The following is a 21,341-nucleotide window of genomic DNA, read 5'->3' as shown; positions in this document are numbered from 1 at the left end:
GCAGCACTAATGTTGGTAATACCGAAAACAGAAACCCTGAAACACTTTCCAACTTTACGGCCCTCTATGCTAGAAAAGCCGCCGCAGACACGGACGAACTAGTAGAAGACAACAGCCCTCATTTGTTTACGACCCTCATTTGCCCCTGGCATACCTATTCTATGTCCCGTTTTGCTCCTTTTAATCCACGCGCGCAAACCCACATAAATTGATGGATCCAAAAAGCCTTTTCTCTGGGAGCAAATGTTTTGCTTTTCCTCCCCCAATGGAACATTTCACGCCTGACCTGGTTCTGCCAAAGGAACAATTTTTCTTTGCATTTTCCCGCGGAGCCCGGAAACACTCACACAGCTCTGCTAGTACAATTCGCCTGCGGAGTGTGCTACGTATAGAGGTGCATAGCTCCGCGCTGAACATTGTCGGTGTCCCACGTCGTACGGGGCATGCCGTTGCTGACACTGATATATTGTCACATGTTAATCACGAGAGCGGTTTCTCTTTCAGCCCACGCTACCGTCCCCTAACCACCGTGTTTAATCTTCTACTCCGGTGTGGCGATACAAAAGACCCCCTTCACGCGGCTGTATACTGATATCTCACTCACGAACGCGTCATACTGGAATAAAGCAGGAATTGTGATATGGTTTTTGGGCTGCCACGCGAGAACAAAGAGCCGAAGAGCAAAGTGAAGGAAAAATGGTACGGGATCCACCATTTAGAACGACCCGATTACAAGGTCGCCGACGTCCTATAGAGGTTAGATAAAGCGAGGGTTTCTTACACGTGTGTGGCTTTTAGCACATCGTGCTAAAAGCCAGTGCTTAGGACGTACCTAGTACGTCCTTAGGACGTACTTAGGACGTACTTAGGACGTACGTTAGGAGGTGCTTAGGACGTACCACGCCACAACTGATGGTCGCAAACGAATCTTACCGACACTCGTGCCTACACTAATGACTACACCTGGACTAATGACTCCCATTAGGGTGCATAATTCGGCTTATTGGCCTGCGAGTGAGGGGTCGAAATGAAGTCGACAATGAATTAGCACGCAATGAAAGACGGGTATCAATACTGCGAAGTTATTAAAGAAGCAATGAAAGCCCGTTCTATCGACTTTTTTTTTCAGCGGCGGCATATTGTGCAACAAGTCATATGCGATCTAGGGTGTGCCATGTGCGTGCGCCTTCACCGAGAAGTAGCTGAACGCGCACCCTTAGAGCACTAGTTGCGCTAGTTTAGTTAGTTAGTTTAGAAACTAGTTCCGCTAGTTTCACCCGTGTGCAGCACTAGCTAGAACTTCGTGACAAGTGTGTACTACGACAATTTTCAAACTTGCATTTGTAGCAGCCCGACGTAAAATTCTTCCATGATATATCACTCACTTTCAGTTTGCAGACGACACGTAGAAGAGTATGTCGTCTGCTTTGAAATTGTCCGCCGACGGGCGCGACACCAAGCGCCCGTAGCAGAAAGCGTGTAGCGCGCGTCTCGAAGTCAGCATCGCGACGAACTTCGCGACGTGCGCATGCGTTGACATCCCCCCGGACTATTCGGCCAAGACTTATCGGTGTGCTTTATGCGAGGGCGCACCTCATACTATTCGGAGGTTCCCTAAATTTCTCATTGTCAAGGCACCATTGGAACGTATTTTCCATCGTGGCTCCTGATAGGCTGTTTGATGAAGAAAACGGGTTTTCAAGCAATGCCAAGTGTCATTTCATTGGTTGAATTGTATATCGAGTGGGGTAGGCCCAGGGCGCATACTAACCCCCCTGTCCGCCACTCCCTCCTCCTGCCCCCTCTCCACCTGTACACGTCTGTATGCCGCTCATAGCCGGAGTTGCTTCGCGGCGATAGCACGGAATTAAAAAGAACATTGAGTGTGTTCTACAGTGGAACTTGTTTTGTTTGGGATACGGCTGTCTAAAATTTTCAGCTCGTAGCGGAGCAATCCCTTAACGGCGATGTCGCGCACGAAGGAACTATACCAACACCCTCCAGTAGGGGAGGCCGCGCTCTGTAGCGGACGACGACAACGACGACAACGATGGCCACGCGCGTGGAGCACCGGCTTCAGTTCCACCGGCGCGGCCATGGAGATAGGCCACCGTCATCGCCTCTCCGTGGCATACCATCATCGCCGGTCGGGGCTCATGTAGAGGAACTCCACCTCCTCTACATTTGGTGACCCGGACAAAGAACATCACGTCCGGAGCAATTCGGCCCTTCACCATCCCAAATTTCTGACCACGCCATCGAGCAGCACTACCTCCGGCACACACGGCCCACCTTCTCTCCTACCGCACTCTTCGCTCTCTCTCACCTACGCTTCTCTCTTCGCTCAAGTCTTCTCACGCTTCTCACTGCCGGCCGCGACACTCGAGCCTTGCGCTCACCTGCCGGTTGCGGCAGTCGCGGCAGCCGACGCCTCGGCACACTTAAGCCCGTCTCGGCACCTCACTCACTCCACCTGGGACTATGGAGCTTCGGCTCCCGTGCCGGTCGCGGCACCCCAGGACCACGACACCGAGCGCCTCACTCTCTCTGCGACGGATCGCTGTTCCCGTCCACACCTACCACAGGGATGACTACCTACACACGGATGCTGTTCCCGTCTTCATCGCCTCTGAAACGCCGCCAACGTGTGCCGTGCCCCTGTTCCCGCTGTTCCCTGTTCTTGCGATGCGTCCGCAACGCATCTGACGGCCGGGGGACCCCTGTAGCGGACGACGACAACGACGACAACGATGGCCACGCGCGTGGAGCACCGGCTTCAGTTCCACCGGCGCGGCCATGGAGATAGGCCACCGTCATCGCCTCTCCGTGGCATACCATCATCGCCGGTCGGGGCTCATGTAGAGGAACTCCACCTCCTCTACACGCTCTACTGCTCTCGCTAACAGACGACGCTGAGTATGCGACGGCACACTCTCCCAACAGGTGGCGCTGCGTGGCCTTACCTCGGAGACAGTATTGGTATAGTTCCTTCGTGCGCGACATCGCCGATAGGGGACAGCTCGACCACGGGCTGGAGATTTAAGACAACCGTGTCCCAAACAGTACCTCCAAACGTTTTTAGCTTTGACGTGGTAATTTTTTTATCGGCTTATTGGCGTCGCACAGCATAAAAACGGAACTTGTGACACGCGTGAAACACGTGACACGCTCACGAATATTACTTATTGGACTACTTTGTCAGGTGTCTTGTAATGAACCTTTCTCTCTCTTCTTTCACCTTTTCTTATCAAGCCATTTCTTCACGCAGGTACGCATCCAAGGTCCCGAAAAAAATTGCTCATCTACTCAGAGGTCGTCGTCACCACTGCCAAGGGTCATCCGCGGAACGTCCCATATACGTCCCGCGGTTGCTCAGGGAACGTCTCATATACGCATGAGACGTGACCACTGCCGCTGGAATCGTAGGAAGGAAGTCTACCGCGGAACAGCAAATAACGACGTCGTCAGGAGTGCACACCACCGGGACATTCGTTTCTTCTTAGGTACACAGTGTATGAGAATTACAGCCACAACCTAACCTCGGCCAATGCTTGCACCGATGTCCGTCTGGGAGGCGCTGCGGACCTGTGCACCTCACATATATACTACATCTACTGAGTACCTCCAAAGTGCCCATCGCCATCTGTACTTCCGCAAAATGATATGTTCAAAATGGTATCGTCCTCTTTCCTGACTGGTTGAAAACAGGAGGTGTACGCCTTTTTTGGACAAAAAAAGTTCCCTTAGTATAACTGTCAAGGTACCGGTATCTCTCAATTCGCGAAGAGGCATCTCTGCACTTTAGTGCGCCTTTAATGCAACATGTAAAGTTTCCAAAAGAGGTTTTGAAACGAAAGTCTTATTGTTGTTCTCTCTCTCACTCTCTGTCTGTTTTCAGTGCCGGAGTCTTATTTTATCTGTTTAGTTGAATTTGAGCACCGTACACGATTCTATACACTGTAAAAACAGAACTTTACCAGATAAAATGCTCAAGGCCAATCACAGCACAGAATCATGCCGTTACCAGTCCTGATTTCAGGACACAGCAGCGGGAGCACCTATATGAGGTCATTTTGCACAAATGAGAAGTGCCAACCACAACAACAACAAAGAAGCAATGATGATGTATAGTGGGATGTTTCGCCGTTGAGGCGGCACCCTATCCCATTGCTTCAGGGGGAGAAGATGATGAATGATGATGAACGCTCAGAGTTCACGAAGGAGCCCTGTTGCTGCTAAACGAGAATTGCCACAAAAACGTGTACTGTCCCACTTTTCAATAAATCAACGATGTCATTCGGAATGGCAGTTGGATAGGCAGAGTGCGGTGCGAAGTAAAATTCAGTTTTTAGTCCGCAGTTTAGTCCGTAAACATCCACACGGTGGCGCTGAAGTGCAATTTTGCTACGCATAACATAATAGCGTCAGTTGATAAGCAGGCATAATGAAACAGCGATCATTTCCCACTCAGTTCAGTTCAATCACCATGTTTACAGACACCGCATCGGCGTTTCGAAAATATGTTTTTCTTCTGCACACATTTCGATTGTGCCGCAAAATGCTTGTGGTGGGTTTGTAGTGCACAGCTGTAATATCTAAAGGAACGTACCATTTGAGTTTCCTGTAGTCCATTATGTGTTAGAGCGAGAGGTACGCAGCTATACCAGGAATCACACCGATAATATAGCTATTACGTATGTGACACTGTTAGCGTTCTAGTATGCACATAGCGCAGCCTATGAAATATTCAAATCCCAAAATCAGCGTACAGACGCAAGCTTGTGATTACAGTTCTGACGGAGGGAAACGTCCACGATCTGTTTCAGACGGGATGCGAGTCTGCACAAACCTTTTTTGCAGACCAGTTTGTCTTAGCGTGAATGTTTAGGAAATTGAGGACTGCCATGTCTCACGAATGCCTTATAGTCAATGACCACCTCCACATTGCGCAGATGGACACGAGGGGCTACACATGCTAGGAGCAGTTATGTCATGAACGTTTCGCTAAACCGCAGGGTCGAAGTTGGATTCGCTAATAGACCTCTACCCGAGAAACGTCATCATGACGTTGGTAGGCAGACTGAAACCGAAACAAGTGGAAAGGGGGTGGCTGGGTTCCACGAATGTTCGCCGCCTTCTACTGAAAGAAAAGTAGGACCACCGTAATCCCCTCAAGACCGTGGCTTTCGGGCGCGACTTTGTTCGCCCCTAGCCTCGAGCGTAGTTCAAGTTTACCAAATTGGTGGCGCTGTCGAACCCTATGACGTCATTTGTTTATAAACAGGGAGATGTCTAGTCGATCGACAGACTAGGAATTTTATACCGAGGCTCGGTCCCTTCTTGGCTTTCGAGTTGGTCACCGAAGTTCGTTATACGGTTTCTACCTTTCTAACAAGGTGGTAAATATTTTTTTTTCCTGTATACCCTGCGTAAAATACCCTCAGTTCAATGCGTGGACGATGTAGCGAAGCGCACATATCAGAGTGCGACTCTTACCCTTTATCTATTTATTTTATTTATTTATTTTAATTTTATTATTATATTTATTTATTAGCTATTTCGTTTTGTACGAAAGGATTGGGGGCACCGATAATAAACCTTATAATAATCAGGAGCACAGGACAATAAACGTATAATTTCAAACGGCGTGTAGGTAGAACATTAAAATGAGCAGTACCTGTCAGGTAAACAACAGTTTTCGGGCAATAAACGACGTTATTGCGATACCGCTGCAAACAGACGTACGTTTGCAAACGGACTAGGAAAGGCCAATTAGCCGCGGTGTGGTAGCCATGAGCACGCGCCGCTGTGCATTCTCTCTGTTAGGAATCGTCCAGACCTGCGACTTTCTCACACGTTTACTGCACGTTTAAGTACCTGGGTTTCATTGAATTGAATTGTACGCGGTTAAAACACACCTTTGTGTATGCTTCTCCAGCAGTTGGGAGTATCCCAGTATTGGGAAAAGTATTGATATCTTTTTCCCTTTGCCGCAGCGACCTTGGAGCTTTAATGGCGCCGATAGCATAGGTTTGCATGGTACGACCGCCATTAAAAGGGCATTAAAATGCAAAAACAAGTTCACTTCAAATTACACACGCTATGTCAATTTCGTACTTGTCATAATTCAAAACCTTGATTCCGTTACGAAGCTACAATCAAAATTATACCGGACTCTTTCTTGCTTCGGCGCAAAGCTGTGAACGTCGCCTCAGCTCGTGCATCGGTATTTTTAGTCCATGCTGCGCGTGCAGGCGCGTGCCACACCGTGGAGTGGTCCCGATGAAAAATATAGTGCGCGTAGCGAAGCGGACTGGCGTCGCTGTCCGAAGGGACGTTAAGATAAATGTTGTCAGTGGAACATTCGCGAGAACTGTTGTGGGCTACAATTCAGTGAATCGGTATTGAAAAATGCAGCATTGCGCATCATGCCACGCATATACGGAACATTACGATCGAACCCGTTCCAAGTCCACACGTCCACGATAGGTATGCGCATGCGCTTCTCCTGCTCTCTGATTGGATGCCGCCTATCTTCGCCTCCTGAGGATCCCATTGGTTGCCGCCAAAGACGGCTCCGTTTTCATTGCGTTTTTTCTTATAAACGGTAGCGTTGTGTGAACTAATTTTGTTTGAATCGCACTAATTGAAGCACGGACTTTCATTTGATAGCAAGTTGTTTTTGCATTTTAGTGCCCCTTTAAGGCTCCAAGGTCGCGGCGACAAGATCAAGGGATGTCGCTACTTTTACAGTAAGCCGCACAACCGTTCCCACACACGACAGTCTCCGGCTGTCGTGCGGATAGACAGAGCGCATTATTGTAGTGTTGCACCAACCGGAGCACTTGATTAGTTCGCACCGTGTGAATTAACCGCGCGGTTGTATAGGTCGTGGAACCACGTGCCCATAGCCGCATGTGTGAACGAGTCGAAGAGAAACGAAAGTTTCAAAAAAAAATTGCGCGCGAAAGTTCCTAAAATAGTCTCTGCTCTCTCAACGCTGGTCCTGATGAGCGTTGTAGTTGGAAAGGATTAGAGACGTCCCATTAGCGTCACGCAACCAAGCTTTCCTAGGGACTAGCAAAGCCCACCTGACCTAGAGCCAGACCCTAAGCTGGACGTCGTACGAGATGACAGCGTGTTTCATTTCTTTTTCTTTTTTACTTTTTTTTTTACTGTTTGTGCACTGCCTCATTACGTTACTTTCATATTGGAGCGAAACAGGAATAAAAGGTCAAGACGTATCACTTAATATTATGCAACAGGCCGGACGTACTGTAAACAGCATTGATTGAAAAGCGGGATGCGGGAAGCCTGGAGCTGTGCTTCGTTGATGGGTCACAGTGTTTGCCTCTAAAAGCACTCTCCTGCGGTAGAGGTTGTCAGTAACGATATTCTATGTGTCAGTAGTCTGAGGAGTATATCGGACCTATATAGTCCGTCAAGATTTTTACAAAGTGCTTTGATATTGACACGCTTCGTTCTTCCGTTAGACTCCGAGACAGATATGGTTGTGGTTGTTTTCTAACGTGCTACTGCTTTTACGGAACACCTAAAAAGGTTGTCAATGTGGTTAATTTCTAGGGATATGTATTCCCCTACAAGGGTAACACCAAGGACACGGACATCTTCGTTGAGTTTCAGAAACCTTATCGGTGGCGCATGATGTCACAGTCGTGGTGACCAAGACGTGTTGGCATCAAGGGTAATTGTTACGGATTTGCTTCGGGTGTCGGCAACGGTTCGCAGCGCCGCCTCGCGGAACGGACCACTCAGTGTTTACAAGAGAATGCAGATTGTATCGCTGTTACAGTTGGCTGTTGATTCTAAAGAAACTTTAATACGTTTTGAGGATCTTCGAAGCATAACCCCCTCTTATGTACTAAGCATTAAAAGGAAAGTTTGAATAAATTATACTTTGTTTACACAACTGCAGACGAGCTGCTTGCGATTACTATATGCAAACTGCTTGCTGCATGCATTCCTGGTTTCCTGCCAACTTTTGTGATTTTACAATATTTTAATGCGTTGTCATTAGGAGTCTCAAAATGCAAAAAAAAAAAAAAAGTGTATGCATGTGTGTGTGTGTCCGTGTATGAAATGGTGAAGCCTCACCGAGGCAGAGGTATAAGTGGACATGTAAAGGAAAGGGGATATAAGAGGGTATGAAACGTAAATGGAGGTCAATGATTTGAAATTGAAGTGGCTGAAGGTAATGAAGAGTGAGAGGTAAGAGCAATTGAAGGTAATTAACAGTAAGAGGTGAGAGTAATTTAAGGTCATTAAGAGATAATTAAAGCGAGGAAGTTGAGTTTGAAGGTAATAAATGTAAGATATATGCAATTAAGAGAAAGAGTAAATGAAAGTAAAGATTACCGAAGGTAACCGCAGGTTATCGGAGATAATTAAATGTATTTATGGGTAATTAACGTCCATGAGAGGGGAGTTGAGAGTAATTAAACCAAATAAACAGAATAAAAGGAATTAAATGAGATGCAAGATTACCTCAGGTAACCGAAAGTTACCTGAGGTAATTCAAGGGTAAGTACAGGGTAATTGAAAGTAACTGAGGCTAATTAGAGGTTAATTAAATGGACTTACGTATAGTAATTGAAAGTGTTGAAACGGAAGTGAAGTAAAAGCCGGAGGTGGACAACCGGAAGTCAGGTTACAACGGAAGTAGAGAACCGGAAGTCAAGTTGGACCGGAAGTGGGGGGGGGATACCGCATAGTCAAGTATAGGCGGGAAGTGGACAACCTGAAGTCGGATTTAGACCGGAAGTGGACAACCGAAAGTTGGTTTAGACTGGACGTGGATACGTGGAAATCAAGTATGGACCGCAAAAGGCGCTCAATGTTAACGCATTTCTCTCGCATTTACCGCTATATCGCCACTGATATTTGTGTGTGTGTGTTGTGTGGGTTTTTCTTACGAGTTCGACCAAAGCGGGGAAGCATCCCATGCCGTCGTCACTTTTCCTTCATTCGTGTATTGTCATTGTTGTTCACGAGCGTAGAGGCGTCTGCTCGTTGCTGGTAGCCAAGGTGGTGCTGAAGACTTCGGAGGTGGTGTGTTCGAATCCTACCACCGGCCGTGGTGGGTTCCGTGGTTTTCCTGGGTTCCAGCTCCAGTGGGTTCCAGTGTGGCGAGTTCCGTGGGTTTTCGGTTCCAGGTTTTCCGCGGGTTTTCCGAAGACTTTCCAGACGAATATCGGCACAGTTCCCCCTGAAGTCGGCCCAAGACGCATACTAGCCCCCCAGTCTCCCACTCCTGCCTGCTGTCCTCTTTCCATCTCTCCACGTCTGTGCGCCGCTCATAGGCACAGTTGCTTCGTGGCGCTAACGTGGGATTAAATAAACAAATAAAACGAGCTCCGAAAGTGATAGCTGCAAGTCTGCGATGTTACTTGTCCTGTGCATAGTTCAAAAGTCAACTGTATACGGGTATCGAGGATATGCTTTTTAACGTTGGGTACGCTGGGGGCACGTTGTCGGAGGAGAGAGAAAAGGAAAGGTTATCTGTCCATTGGCAGCACGGTCTTATACCCCTGTCATCCAGGCAGTCGTCAATGATCAATGATCAATTGCCAGAAGAGGGAAGATAAATGTCAATGATCAATGGTCATTGGTGGATGGTCAGTGACTAATGGCCAATGGATGCAGAAGGTGACACGTTCATTGGCACGCTTGGTGGCCGCATGTTCAATGGTCATTGGTTTCAATTATGATTGAAAATTGCTCGTGCGACAGGGGTATTGTAGTCGCCCTTGAAGGCCTATGACCGACAAGAATGTTCAGTAGAGCTGTTCGAACGAATCTTCCTACGATGGAGGTTGCCACGAGGTAAGATTATACTCCCTCGCGTTGGGTTTCAGATGTGCCGGCGGGCTGTACAGACTGCCGAAGCCTTCGTCCACATCTGATGCAATCTGTCTCGGCACAACTGGACAGCAGACCTTTCAACGTGGTAAAAGGTCCAAGGTCTCTTGACTGCGATCGAACGTCTCAAAGCCCTGGTAAGGTAGGGCAAGCACTAAGGTCCTGGTAATGTCCTGCAGGTCCACCACAGCTCACTAAGATCCCAAACAGGTCACTGCAGATACAAATTCGTCTGGTCGATTTACGGTGACCATTAATGTGACTTTTTGGGGGTCTCCGTGTCGACCACTTTTTCCTTTCTTCCTTTCATTTATTTTCCTATATCTCTTCCAATTATAAGAACTGGAGTAGCCTGTCTTCTTCATCACATTGTCGACCACAATCTCCAATTTCTCTTCCAACAAACCAGGGTATTCGACGCGCAGCGTTGATTGAGGTGCACGTCATGGAACGCAGTCTATAGTAGACAACGGCTATGCAACGCTGGCACAACGCGAAAAGAAAAAGATAGGAGGCCAAGGAAACACAAGATATACTATGAACTAATTAGAAGTAGATTTACACGATAAGTCAGCACACAAGAGCAAACACACGTAGGTCAGCACAAAACCGTATGCCTCGCAAGACAGTGTTCCATATTTCAATTAAAGAACCGGGTGGTTTCCGGCAATCTAACTTCAAAACGATGCTCCAGAACCTTACAAACCTGGCGTGGGCAACACATCCCTGAGTTTGGGGTGAAGGGGACGGACGACAAACGTACAACACAAGACAAGACTGAAACCAGCAATGAAGCTTTATTTTAGGTCGCCCGGAAAGTAATGCACCACAGTTTTTTTCTTCTTCAACAATTATTTATTGAACACAATGAAAGTTACACACAAGAAAGAATGATGTTTCTTCTACACTCCCTATTTTTCCACGTAATCTCCGTCCCGTTCTATGGCCCTCCTCCAGCGAGACATTACCCTATTGACCCCTATTGACCTGTGTGTGAACCTTTAGAGAATGTCAAGCACGTCGCAGTCTGACAACAGAGTTTGCAGCACTGGACGAACGGATTAAACAGTGTAGGACTAAACAGTACAGGGTGTCCTGGACAAGGACGTCGTCATGGTGTCCTTTGACGTTGTGTCGCTCCTGACCAACGTTCCCACAAAGGGGGGGGGTAACGTTGGGTAGACGAGCGGTCATCCTAACGTCCCCCCCCCCCTCGACAGCTGTGGCGATAACAGCGGCGGCCGAGACAAGACTCCCCAATGACGTCACGCTCTCTGAACGCACTTCCCTGACGGTTGAAGATATCGTCATTTGCCTGCGCTTTCGCCTCAAACAAACCCACTGCACTTCACGTGTACAGGTATGCCATCATATTGCCGACTGTCCCATGGGCAGCACCGTGTCAGCGACCAACGTGAACCTCGTCATGGAGCACCTGGAAGAGACCGCCTTGCAGACAACAAAACACGTGATCAAATTCTACAGACGATACATTGACGACACTTTTGTCGTCCTTAATCGGGAACACGTGAACGACTTTCTTTCTGTCCTAAATGGTGTTGAGCCCAACATATAATTCACGTATAAGAAGTCGATCAAGACAACAGGATCACTTTGTTATAAGTCAGCGTGCGCGGGTGTGAGAACGGCACGTTGGAAACAAGCAAGCGTTCACGGGAAGTCATGTGACACAGGGAATTTCCTAAATTTTGGTTCACACCATCCCGTCGAACAGAAAGGAGCGTTGCGAGAAGTTTTCTACACAGATCAGACATGTTTACCTCGACCCCTGAACTTCGCGCAACGGAGGAAGCAGTGATAACCAACTCACTGATGAAGGGAGGCTACCCGCAACACTTTATTGTTAATACAAGAAGAGAAACGGCCACTCGAAAAGTCTGATGTTAGTCAGGGCACCGTATGTATCCCGTCCTTCGAGGGTGTGTCTGAATCCGTCCGCCGAGCGCTCCTGCCGCTCAAGGTAAAGACGACCTTTCAAGCCGTTCATCAAAACTCGGAAATTGGATCTGCAAGCCTAAGCACGCTGTTCCTCCAGAACCCCAGAGTGAAATGGTGTATCACCTGAAATACCAGGACTTGTGACACCATTTACGTTGGCGAAACGGGTCGCGAACGTGGTATCCGCACCCGTGGTCGCACGTGGTACCCGCTTCAAAGAACACAAACGTGACGTGAAGAATGCCACACATGGGACTCGGTCAAAGACAGAACTGGGTGACCATTGTTGGACGACAGGACACATTTTCGATTTTGCGATTTTGCGGTCACTCTAGCTCACGAACAAAATTGGGTTCCAAAAAAGCTCTTGGAGTCGTGGCATATACGGAGTGACCAACTTGCTTGCAATGTGAACTGTGGCCAACTCCCGGAGATGTATGGTGACTTCCTAGGTAGCTAACCTTAATCGCTTCATTGTTCTTACGGTCGCTACCAGCTAACGAGTGGCGGGAAATTCAAAAAGGCAGGCGGGAACTTAAAAAAACGATGGGCACGTGACACATTGCGCGTGCCGTATACCACGCCCTTCACGTATCGCGCGAAGAGCGCCGTGCACGTGTTTTATCACGTGCCCTCCTCGACGAGTGCCATGACACCCGTTTGGAAGGCGTGTCGCCTTCTTGCGAAATATTCCCGGGACACCGGGGCGGACACCACATTCTAGAGCTTGGGAATCTGAACGAAGCAAAGCGTAATTTTATTCGGCGACGTCGCTTCATATTACCTCTTTCTCTTTATATTTTTAACATTTCTTTGAATCTATTTCTCTCTCTTTACCATTTTCTTATTCTTATTCGCGTTCCAATTTGTCTCCTCCATTTCTGCCTTAATTCGAAAAGGTCGCTGAGCAGTCAGCTTAGTGTGAGAGAGGAACGTGTTCACTGTTGTGGAATTATCATTCCCATATGCGTCCTCGAATAACCGCTCTATGCCATCCACCGTTTCCTCTTCGCTTCCTCTTCTAATGGCTATACAATACGTGAGGAACTTGCATATTCACATGTGTATAAGTCGAAACGGGCAGAATGACTTCGTAACCAGAGAATGAGAAAGCGCGTGTACAGGGACCGTTTTCTGGAACGTTATACCCACCCAACTCATTTTCATGCGCAATTAAAAAGAAATTTCCTAACGGTACGTTTCCCCAATACCCATTGTTTTCATAATTACGTATTTCTTTATACCGAACAACGCGCACCCTAGAATGAAACCTCTTTATGAGGTTATTACACTTTTTATTTTGTTAGCGGTCTTCTTTTACTGACTTGAATGCGTTCATTGGATATTGTTCGTGCCGTTGTAATTAGATGAAGGCAAGGAAGATTGCAAGCTTCGTTTCACTTGGTCTAGCTCTTCCGACAACAAAGCGCTTTCGTTTCCTCAGGTCCTTGCATCAAATAAGCGACGATCTGCATATAAAGGGTGTCCCAGCTAAGTGCGAATATATTCTTTAAAAAAAATATATATATCACTTTTTCCGAGATGAGATCAATTGCAATATAGCATGTGGTGAAGGGCACTCCTTAGAAGGGCATTAGCTCCTAAGGCAATGCCTTATAAATAACGTAAATAAAGAAAAAAATGGTGCTCCTTCACGAATTTTCTGCGGACGATCTATCGAGTGGATTTTTGTTCTGAGAACGGCTCCGATGTCAGGTGACCGAAGGGACCAGATGTTCTCATCGGGGACAGCTTCGTAGCTTTTTAAATTAAAAAGTTAATTATTGAAAGTTAATTAAGACATTGCCTTAGGAGTTTGCTAATTCCCTACTATGGAGCACCCTTCAGCATATGTTATATTGCAATTGATTTCATCTCGGAAAAAGTGACATGTATATTTAAAAAATATGTTCGCATTTAGCTGGGACACCCGGTACATGCCGTTTTCCGATGTCCAGTTTTGACAGCAAACACTCTTTGCGCCAACCACTGTGCCGATTGATACAGTCATCGCTTCTGATTTGAGGAGAGAGAGGGTCGTATACACCTTCCTCCTTCTCCCGAGACTGGGAGGTACCCGGGTTCGAATCCCGGTGCCGGCTGTGCTGTCTGGGGTTTTTCCTGGGTTTTCCTCAGACGCTTTCAGACATATGTCGGCACAGTTCCCTTAGAAGTCGGCCCAGGACGCACATTCCCCCAGGGCGTCAGTCGTGACGTTGCCCACCTACGTGAGGCCGACAACGGCAAGCCCTTCCACCACCCACCACCACATCCTCCTTCTCCCCGTTTTCAACAAATCAGGAAAGCGAAAGATAGAATTCTGCATGGCGCCTGGTTCCAAGCGTCCTTAGTCGCGGAAAAGATCTTCGTGTCTTCGCGGAAAAGTCTTCGTGGCGCCGGAAGTTGCGGCGGGAGGGCTTGTTTACGTTTACCCGAAAATATCATGTATATATATTGAAACTATACATGACATTCACAGGTAAACAAGCCCCCGCCACAACGTCCGGTGCCACGAAGACTTCCGTTCTTTCCGCAACTAAGGACGCTCGGAACCATCGGCCACGCAGAATTCTATCTTTCGGTTTCCTGGTCCGTTGAATACGGGAGGCGTACGCCTCTTTGTGGCAATTTGAATTGCCACAAAAAGGTATATACGAACCTCTCTCTCTCTCTCTCTTCAAATCAGAAACCGTAACTGTATCAATCGGCACAGTGGTTGGCGCAAAGCGTGTTTGCTGCGAAACCGGATGTGGTTTTCACGTCGAGACTGGGAGGTACCCGGGTTCGAATCCCGGTGCCGGCTGTGCTGTCTGGGGTTTCTCCTGGGTTTTCCTCAGACGCTTTCAGACATATGTCGGCACAGTTCCCCTTGAAGTCGGCCCAGGACGCACATTTCCCCAGGGCGTCAGTCGTGACGTTGCCCACATACGTGAGGCCGACAACGGCAAGCCCTTTCAACATCACCACCACCACCGGATGTCGTTTTTAGCACCAAACCTCAAGCGGCGAAAACAACACGTATATACCGTATTGTAGATGCACTTACAGTTGCAGGTTGAAGACACAATAAAGGTAAACGGTTCCTTTGGTTGTTGCGTGCAATGATGCTTTCAGAAACCGCGAGCAATTCAGTTTTGCATCGTGCTTAAGAAGCCGTTACCAGATGCACGGCTACAGTTGCAACTCAAATACAGTTCTGTCGGTTCTACGATTTCCACCGCAAAAAGAAAAACCAAACGTCGCAATTCCGTCTCACTCATACTAATGGGATTATACACATCGCGTACCTACCTCTGGCAACATTGGGAACCGTTGCGTGTAGCGTGCGTTCGGAAGGCAAACATGATGGCATGCCAAATGCGCTTTCTTCTCTTGGAGTTGCTCATTTCCATAAGAAACACATTTGTTCGCTCCCCTTCCTTTTTGATGGCGAGCCGCCGCGCGGAGCCGTTTCATGCCGTGCATCGCGGTTGCGGATGCACGGATTGCGTCATATTGCGCATACAAAGCTGACGCCGTTTTTTTCGCTTGAATATAGTGCAATGATTTTTGGAGAAAAGTAAACTGGAAACTGTTGTTCGGCATCAAGAATATCGTTTCCCTTGCCTTTTTTTTTTTTCGGATCTACGAGCTGAAATCTAAACAGTTCGTATATTTGAATAAGGAGGCAAAGCAAAACGCTGGGAGTCTGCGGGAATGCGATCAATTTAAGCTGCGTTGGTACTTTGAAAAAAAAAAAAGAAAAGAAAAAGAGTGGAATAAAAAGAAAATGAAAAAAGCGTGGAAGAGAACTATTTGCGCAGATGTGAACCTCAATTTCCAAGTTTTGTAGCAAAGGGACAGCAAGGCACAGCACAGCAAGTTTTATGATCAGAATATATTTAATAAACGTTCGATACACCAAAGTACATCATTCACGCGCGTTACATTAGGATGCGATACGATGCGATACGAGTAGCACTAATATTAATGCAACGTTATTAAGTTATGTAGCAAGTTTTACAGCAAAGGGAAAGGAAGAACATAGTGCAAATTTTATGACGAAGGGACAGCATGGCAATACCAAACCAAGTTTTACAGTAAGTTTTGCAGCAAAGAAAAGCAAGGACGCCGCAAAGCAGGTTTTATAGCATGTTTTATGAAAAAGAGACAGCAAGGCAACAGGAAAGCAAGCTTTATAACGAGTTTTGCAGCAAAGGGAAAGCGAGGACACAGCAAAGAAAATTTTGTAGTAAGTTTTACTGCAAAGGAAAAGCAAGGACAGGGAAAGCAAGCTTTATAGCCAGTTTTACTATAAAGGGGCATCAAGGCAACAGCGAAGCAAGTTTTCTAGTAATGATTTACAGCAAAAGGAAAGCAAGGACACAGCAAAGCAATTTTTAGAGTATTTTTTTACTACAAGGAGAAAGCAAAGGCAACAACAGAGCGAGTTTAAAGTAAGTTTTACAGCAACGGAAAAGCAAGGAGACAGGAAAGCAAGTTTTACTGCGAAGTTTACCAGCAAACTGATTGGGGACCAAGTTTTATAGCAACGGTTACAACAAAGAGACAGCAAGGCAAAAGCAAAGCAAGCAGTAGCAAGATTTACTGCAAAGCGAAAGCAAGGACACAGCAGAGCAAGCTCTGCATCCTTTCCATCAACCTGTTACCCTCTCATGCCAGAACGCCCCCTTCAACTGTATATGTATATGTGCCTGTACAATGTTTATATTTTTGTAACCTGAAGAAGTGCAGTCTCGTGCACGAAAGTCTTGTTCACCATGTGTAAATAAATAAGTTGTTCCTACCGTTTAATATCACTATTTTATTTACTCACCACCGGCAACTTGACATCGCCTATTTTTGCTGCCTTCAAACCTTACTGCAAAGAGAAAGCAACGAAAAGTCAGTTTCTACGGCAACTCTTGCAGCAAGTTTTCCAGTCAACGGATAGGAGATCAAGTTTCATAGCAACTTTTACAGCAGAAGGACAGCAAGGCAACAGCAAAGAATGCTTTATATCAAGTTTTGCTGAAAAGGACAGGAAAGAAGGTTTTATAACAAGTTTTGCAGCTAAGGGAAAGCAGAGCAAGTTTCATATCAAGAGTTACTGAAAAGTACCGCAAGACGACAGGGAAAGCAAGTTCCATTGCAAGTTTTTCAGCACACCGCGAAAGCTGAGACTCATCCAGCTTGGACATTACTGCAGGTGGCTCATGGTCGGACGTCAATCGGATCGAGCCAATCAGCTGACGGCAGTGTGGTCACGCTACGCCCTTTCAGTAGATGACGCATTTTTTTATTTTTTTATTTGTTTGATTTATTTATTTATTTTGATTGATTGTTGATATATTTATTTGATTATTGATTGATTTATTGATATTGATTTATTTATTTGATTTATTTATTTGATTTATTTATTTTGATTTATTTTTGAAGCGTGATGTGGGCAAGCTTACGCTTGTCCCATCCTACAGTTGGCAATACAAGATGACGCATTTTCAGTGGGAAATGATGCTACCCCTCACGTCTCACACTTGGTTCACACTGCGTCTTATCTGCGTTGTGGGCACAGTGGCAGTGTGCTACAGTGGCGCAGTAGGGTACTTTGTGGGTACAGCCAACACCACCTAGATAGAGAAAGCCTGCTTACTCGTCAATGTGACGTAACAATTAAGAGTCAGCAAATCAGGACCGCGTTTCCAACGGCGGCAGCCAATCACGAACGTGATTTCAGCGGTCGTAGCCATGGAGACAAACTTCCGTCGCCTGCGAGTTGTGATGGAGCGTCCTCGCGTGCTAAATGGGAAAACTTGGAAATAAAGCGCAAAACGGTCTCAGTATTTCTCAAAAACGATTTTCTGGAACGCGTCTGGCACTCTTCGTCTAAATATTTAGGTCTGCAGATTCCGGGTAAGCTGCAGTCATTTGCGAGTTCTTGAATTCGCAGACCGGCGAATCGCGGTAGCAGACGAATTCTGACTCTTAATGTCCACGTAGCGAAGGAGAGAGAGGAGGCAATTCTGTATGCCCTTCTGTATCTAGGTGGCTATTTAATACAGCACGGTTGTGGATACAGTTCTAGCGCGGACTCTGCTTGTTGTACAACAGGTTGTTCAGACCCATGTGTTCATGGCACCAACGACGCTTGCGTTTGACCAAGCAGCGCTCACTGTCATTGGTCACGAATGAGCACGGCACACTGTCATGGTGAAGTATGGCAAACATGAACAGGTACCCAAGCAGCACACACTATTGGGCCCGTATGGGCTGGTCATTGGCGATACGGGTCCAATATGGGACCCGTTTTGCCAGGATTTCCCCCATATTGGCTCAAACTGGGCAATATTGGCCCCATATCGCCCAGTTTGAGCGATGTGGGGAAAATCCTGGCAATATGGGCCCCATATAACCCAGTTTGAGCCAATATGGGGAAATTCCTGACAATATGGGCCCCATAATGCCCGTGTAGACTCCATATTGAGTGAAAATGCAGAAAATGGTACGTTCCCGTGTTGCACAAAGATTGCACGTTGAACCGTGTGAAATGACCAATTCAATACGTCGTTACATCCAACAACTTCCCGCAGATGATACACGTTGTTCCATACTGTCAACATATACGTGGTAATCCCACTATAGCATTCACTAGATTTCAACAACTCAACTTTCCACTTGCTGTATGGCCCGCCATACTTGCTGGAAGCAGCCGCCATCTTGCTTCGCGATGCCAATGCCCATCGGTCGAACCGACTGAGAGCGTGGTCGTTTGAGGGAAATTACGCGTCCTACAACTAATGCGCATGCGCGACAGTCGGATAGGACGTTTCATACGGGCTAAAATGTCGCTGGTTCCTCCAATGATAACGGAATCGCGGTACGTCAAGTAAAAAAACACAATATTTGATAGGAAGGGATGTCTCTTCTGTAAAGCTGTGTCGACAATTTCTCTCTCGATTGTCTAGATCGCAAAAGCACGTCTGCTCGGGAGCATCTTTACTTGCCGACTGCCTCTCCTCTTTCGAGGATGGACACGGTACTGACTTACATAAACATCAGTCAAGTGTTCGGGCCCTCTGGCCTCGTCTGAATCACGTGGCGGATTGGCGCCGTGCTTTTGTTTTGTCTTCGGGGCGATGTGCTCGGGTTCGCATGTTTACAGCTAGGTGCTTTCAAGTTATTGCCAGGCAGTGTGAGTTGCTGAGGGATATACCCGTCACCGTCACGAAGGTGTTTCTCCCCTTTGTACTCTATAGGAGCGGGTTGTAAATCTTTGTGTCTCAGAGATTTCCGGCGCACGTCAAAAGGATCCCAGGTGGTCCAAATTATCCACACCACGTGCAAGATGCCGCCATACAGCACAGACAAACCTCACGTGCAACATCACGGTACCATTATTATTATTATTAAATCTTTAATACATATACTATTGCGATCCCAAAGAAGCTTCTCAGGGATGTTTGGCATCTGTAGTTTCGTGCAACTGCCTGGATTCTTCAGCAAGACGTGCATACCACCTGGTCTTCGCTTTTTTTTTTTTTTTTGCGATGCGGTGTTGTTTTTGTAATGCTATGCAACGTGGATCAATAAGAAGATCTGCAGAAATGAGAAAGCAAATACGAAGACAGAAGTAATATCAGTGGTGGGTATTAAACCAGATAATGCTTTATTATTACACGCACTCCCCGTTGGCGTTGTCACGACAATATTGGCGCAGTATGGGCAAAATGGGCTTGCCAATATGGGCAACCCATATTGGTCCAGTATGGAGCCTCGTTGAACTCCCCATGTTGGTCCCATATTGGCAACCTATATTGGACAAATATTGGTAATCTTGGCAGCCCACGTGGGCCCAATCAAATTGGACCAATACTGGCGTTCTGTTTGGGTAAGGTGACATTCTCGGTGAAATATCACGATGTGCCTGCAGAACGCGCCAACGTGGTTTCCATGTATATAGGAAGCCATTTGGAAAATGAACAGCAACGGTTCATTGGCGCGCATGCGCGAGGCGTCTGGGATCACTGGTCAGCCGCATGGATACTTGTCTCCGACACCGCAAGGAGTCGGTGCCGGCTGTGCAGTCCCAGAGCCATTTATGAGGAGAGTCTGGCCATTCTGTGATCTTTTGCCTGCTCGGAGATGGGGAGCCGCCGTGACGTCAGAGCCATCATCGCTCCGTCCAATTGACCGGGATCAAAGGCGAGAAGCGGCGGCACGCGGGGATCTCAAGGCAGTGCCTCAGCTCCAAAATGCTGCTACTGGCCTTGGCGCCGCCCATCGTGTGACGTCAAATGGCTCCCTTTGAGACCCAAATGGCCAAACTCTCCTAATAAACGCCTCTGTGAAGTCCGCGGTTTATCCTGGGTTTTCATCAGACGCTGTCAGACATGTGTCGACACAGTTCCCTTAGAAGTCTGCCCAGGACCAACACCTCCAGCTCTCTGGGCGCCTACAATGGCGAGCAATACTTGCAGCAGTACTACCACCACCACGCTGAGTTCGGCCTCAGCCATCTTCTTCGCGTCTCTCGGTGAACCGTACTTCGTTGCCACGGCAACCGTACCGCGCGACATCCGTAACGCACGCAAATTGAACAGTACTAAATAGGCACTAGCAGTCGTGCCTCCCCAAGGTTTTGCGTTTTTGCATCTGAATGTGTTTTTATAAAATCGCTATATTCAATGTACGTGTGTTTGTGAACCGAATTGTGCAATGACGAAAAAATGAATCGAAGTGAAATTGAACTGAAATTGAGCTGAAATTGACCTTTCCCTGTTTGTAAACAAATGGTATCATAGTGTTCGACGGCGCCGCCAATTTGGTAGAGTTGAACTGCGCTCGAACCTAGGGGGCGAACAAGGTCAAGCCCAAAAGCCACGGTCTTGAGGGGATTACGATGGTCCCTGAAAGGGACGTGAGCTTCGGTTCAACTTTTCTTTCAATAGGAGGCAGCGAACAAGTGCCAGTTCGTGGAACCCAGCCCTGCGCTTCCGATTTGTTTTGGTTTCAGTCTGTCTACCAAAGTTATGATGACGTTTCTCGGGTAGAGCTCTATTAAACTGAACGATCTCTAAGAAACACACGGAGAGAACACACACGGGACCCGGGGCAAGCGTTCAATGGCGGATTATTATAATTAAATTTGGCACTCTCAGCCGGTGGACAAGAAGTACCTCGAGAATGGTAGAGGGAGGCCACTGGGAGGAACTGGTCTGACCAGCACGTCATGGTGGGGGACGGACACAAGAGGCAGACACAATTTAAAGCAGGTAAAGACAAAAGAAAAAGAACCGGTTGGTTAAGAGTAAACATATTCAACGGACGATGTACTCTTTTAGCCAATACTCTCTTTTTGTTTTGTCTTTACTTGCGAGAAATTCTTCAGCGAAAATATTTTCTATGTTGATTCCTGATAGACAGCTTCGTGAATGGAAGAACAATCCTAAATGGCGAATTCGGGTGGTCATTTCGTCTGAGTTTTTTTTTTTTTTTTTTTCACATTCGACCTGTTGTCGCCAGTT

At 47.1% G+C, this 21,341-nt stretch overlaps 1 protein-coding gene across 3 annotated transcripts in view; it reads left to right on the top strand.

Annotated features, from left to right (window-relative positions):
- Positions 1 to 3,544, top strand: part of LOC135370404 (TWiK family of potassium channels protein 7-like) — a 496,472-nt gene extending 492,928 nt beyond the window's left edge. For 2 of the 3 annotated variants that reach the window (XM_064604147.1, XM_064604146.1), the window contains exon 4: positions 3,269 to 3,544. The gene's annotated coding sequence lies outside the window, so the exon portion shown is untranslated. Of the gene's footprint in view, positions 1 to 2,030; positions 3,093 to 3,268 lie in introns of those variants that run through there. The other variant, XR_010415331.1, reaches the window with a different exon arrangement.
- The last annotated feature ends 17,797 nt before the right edge of the window (positions 3,545 to 21,341 follow it).

The sequence above is a fragment of the Ornithodoros turicata genome, chromosome 10, assembly GCF_037126465.1.
Source record: "Ornithodoros turicata isolate Travis chromosome 10, ASM3712646v1, whole genome shotgun sequence".
NCBI classification, from domain to species: Eukaryota; Metazoa; Arthropoda; class Arachnida; order Ixodida; family Argasidae; genus Ornithodoros; species Ornithodoros turicata.
The sequence above is the reverse complement of the archived record's forward strand: the minus strand, read 5'-3'. Positions and strand labels throughout refer to the sequence as shown.